Source organism: Atta cephalotes (genome assembly GCF_000143395.1).
Source record: "Atta cephalotes unplaced genomic scaffold scaffold00040, whole genome shotgun sequence".
NCBI classification, from domain to species: Eukaryota; Metazoa; Arthropoda; class Insecta; order Hymenoptera; family Formicidae; genus Atta; species Atta cephalotes.
The window spans coordinates 1,662,587-1,666,256 of record NW_012130104.1 but is presented as its reverse complement, the minus strand read 5'-3'; the positions used below and the strand labels follow the sequence as shown (position 1 = coordinate 1,666,256).

Sequence of the window (3,670 nt, the reverse complement as noted above, 5' to 3'; positions counted from 1 at the left end):
TTTTGCTCGTAAACTGACATTTTCAATCGAGAATAATTTTATGATGCAGACACAAATCGACTGTTTCTATGGGGTTATGTTGACAGGTGCCCAAGTTTATTGTATGACGTCTATGATCTATTTATTTCGACCACCACTTACCGCTAAAGCCATCTATAGGAAAACGGCGGAAGCAAAGTTGTACACCTAATATATATATAAACATTAAAATAAAATACTTTTTAATCATTTAATGTAAAATTGATAATTAATAAACGCAATAAATAAATGATTATTAAAAGAGGGACGTGTTCTCACTTACCAGCTGAAAAACAGATTGAAAACGAATAAACCACTCAAACGGACCACTCAAAAATAGTTATGATACTCACGTATATTATCTTGATCAAAAAGTTCCCGGAATTCATTCAGAAAATTCAAAATACAAGTTTTACTCATCAAAAGTCATATTGTCCTCTTCAAAGTCCTCATCGACTGCAACGCACTTATGCCAGCGCTTGATCCAGCTCTCGAAACATTTCTGGAACTCTATTGTCGGTATAGCCATCAGAGCCGTCTTCGATTTTTCCATTACCTCCTTTCGGCTATTAAAACGCGTTCCCCGTAATGATTTTTTCATGCCACTCATAAACGGCTGTTTTCTTTAGAGTATCACTGCCGAAACAGTTTCCCAACATTTCCAAGGTTTTCACACTATTGAATCCATTTTTAACGCAAAATTTAATACAAACTCGTTGTTGCAAATTCAATTCCATTTTTAAAACTGTAAAAAATCGAAAATACGTGCAGAGGTAGATGTACTCAAGACGACGTAACTTTTACAAATGTCAAGCTATGATGATAAAATTTGGTGGGAATGTCAATGATAGATGTGGCAATCTAACCAAAAAAACAAAACTCAAATCAACTGACTCAGAGCATCACCTGGTGATAATTTCGGGAACTTTTTGATCAAGGTGGTATGTTTCTCGTTCATCTGCGGAAAAATGGTTATTGAAAACGGGCAATTTCCTCAAAAATACTCATGGCATACTCGTTTATACATTATTGTTCCTCGCAATACACCGCAAGTGTTTGTGAGTGCAAGAAAAGAGCAAAAATGGGCTAAAAACAGACTAAAAAACGGTAAAAAATTTTTATAAGGGAATCTTTAAAATCGATCTCTTGTATTTTTGTGTACAACTAGTCATTTCGATATAATAATTTGAATGTTCGTATGAGTGACATTTTTTATGAATTTCTGCAACTTACTATTTGCGTCAATACAAAAAAAAGATGTTACATTTTTTTCGCGATACACGTGTCTCATATTTTTATCTGTAGAAGGAAATTTAAAAAAAATAAAATGACAATGTTTCAAAGGTGCCCAGTTTGACGTAGAATACCTCGTAGATTTTAAATATTTTATATTGTAAATACTAACTTGCGTCAATACAAAAAAAAGATGTTACATTTTTTCGCGAAATACGTGTCTCATATTTTTATCTTATCTTTTATCTAGAAGGTTAGCAATTTTAAATATTTTATATATATAATAAAGTCATTTAAGGAGAAATGTAAAATATTAACTTATTTTCAATGGTACAAATTAGTACAAATTTAGTTGTGTTAATTTTTGCTCTTGTATTGTTTTTTTTATGGTCCTGCCAGCTTAAATCTTAAGTTAGCAGCGCCATTGTTTTTTTTTTTTTTTTGTAAATGACACATAATATAAAATTGTTTTTGGCAGTACAAAATAGTACAAATTCAATCGTATTGATTTCTGATATTATTTTTCTTCTTTTATTTTGAATTGATCCTACCAGCTTAATATTAAACTAGCACCACAATTTTTTTTGAAATGGCACAAGATACAAAATTATCATTAATAGTACAATTTAGTACAAAATGAGTGCTAAAAGTTCTGATAAGTCCGATTTAATTTTGCTGATTTAGTCCTGCTATTTTTATAGAGCTCTAATTAATCAATTTTTGTATCCAATTTTGGGTAAAATAATTTCTTTTATTAAATATGATTTGAATTATAAATAAAAATTTTTGATTTAATTTTTATTAAATCTAGCTCAAATTAGTTTATAAAAAAAATATAGAGCAATCGCTTTTATACAACTTTTCTCTGCATATGCAATCGATTGAAAGTCTTAAGACCTATAGTTAGTGGTACAAGAGCATTATCAACAGTTGTGGGTTAGAATATATTAAAAAAGTTATATTTTAAAAGTACATTATATTCACAAAAATTCATTTATTATGTTGTGCAATCACTATTTTCATTAATTATAGCTTGTCATCATGCTTTTCATGAGACATGCTTTTTACGAGATTTTCATAAATGTAAAAATGACATCGATCAATGAATTGGCATTCCCAATCTCCGGACGCAAATTTGATTAAAAATATCTCGTCAATCATGAAAATAAAGTTTTGAGAAACATATTTATTTTAAAAGAATTATTTTGGCACATCAAAAGATTGAAGGTTTTAATTCGGAATTCTATTCTGAAAATCACAAGATATAATCAATAATAAATGGTGATTAAATATCACACTATGTATTTTAGTGCATGTAATGTATACTAACAATATTTAAGATATAACTTCAATTTTTAATATACTCGGTTTTTTTTTTAAAGAACTGCTGATTTTGCTCTCGTGCTATTGACTATTAAAATATAAAACAATCATACATTTGAAATGTATTCTAAATAGCTCTATACTTTTATATCCCATTGGAGTTTACAATATATTTTTTATTTTATTTTTATACATTATATTTAATTTTTGTTAAATCAGTATAAAATAATACTTAATTAATAATTAAGATGATAAAAAATAGTTATAAAATAGAATTATCTAAACATCTGCGTAATTGATAAATATACAATATAATTTACAATCATTCTTTAAATAAAAAAAAATGTTAAAAATAATTACATTATAAATTTACTTACAAATTTCCAGCATATCAAGATATCTTTAATAGATGCCTATTGAGCATTAAAATTTAATGATATTTATTTCAGTAATTTAGCTGTGTTTTTAAATCCGATAAAATTTCGGCGCGCAGTTCAAATGACTAATATAGTATATATGCATATAGTATATACAAATTCACATTGAATTATTTAAGCATTAAAAAGATTCAGCTTCAATCACGGCCATTTTCTATTTTCTATTTGTGTATTGAGTTTAAAAATAATTATATTCTTTTTTTCTAAGATTATTGAATACTCTCCATATTTATTTTTGAAGATCTTTTATCATATTTGATTTATTTGATTTATTATTTTTTAAATTACAATCTAGATACACAGACAATTTTTTTAATACTTAAAATTTAATAAAATTATGTTTTTTATCTCAAGATTTAAAAAATGAGACAGTTTAGAATAATTATTTTTTATTTTGTATTTTATTTCGAAATATTCGTCGTTGAAATTTTGTATAAATCAATCAGGCTGATTGCACCGACATGCACTGAAATCTTAAGAAACGTAAAACGTAGAAAATTGTATCGGCATCTGACGCATAAAAAATTTATTGCATCGGTGGCGATGCAGTTTAAACAGATCTACGTCGAGGAAAGCTCATCTTCAAAATGCCCCAGTTTGGTCTGGGCGTAACCACCTTAGCTTTAGCGACCTTAAACCAACCTACTAGCCATCTGGGA

General features: G+C 27.8%; 1 protein-coding gene across 1 annotated transcript in view; it reads left to right on the top strand.

The window, feature by feature from the left end:
* LOC105622121 (alpha-mannosidase 2) overlaps positions 1-3,670 on the top strand; it is a 97,872-nt gene that overhangs the window by 71,550 nt on the left and 22,652 nt on the right. The window lies entirely within an intron of this gene.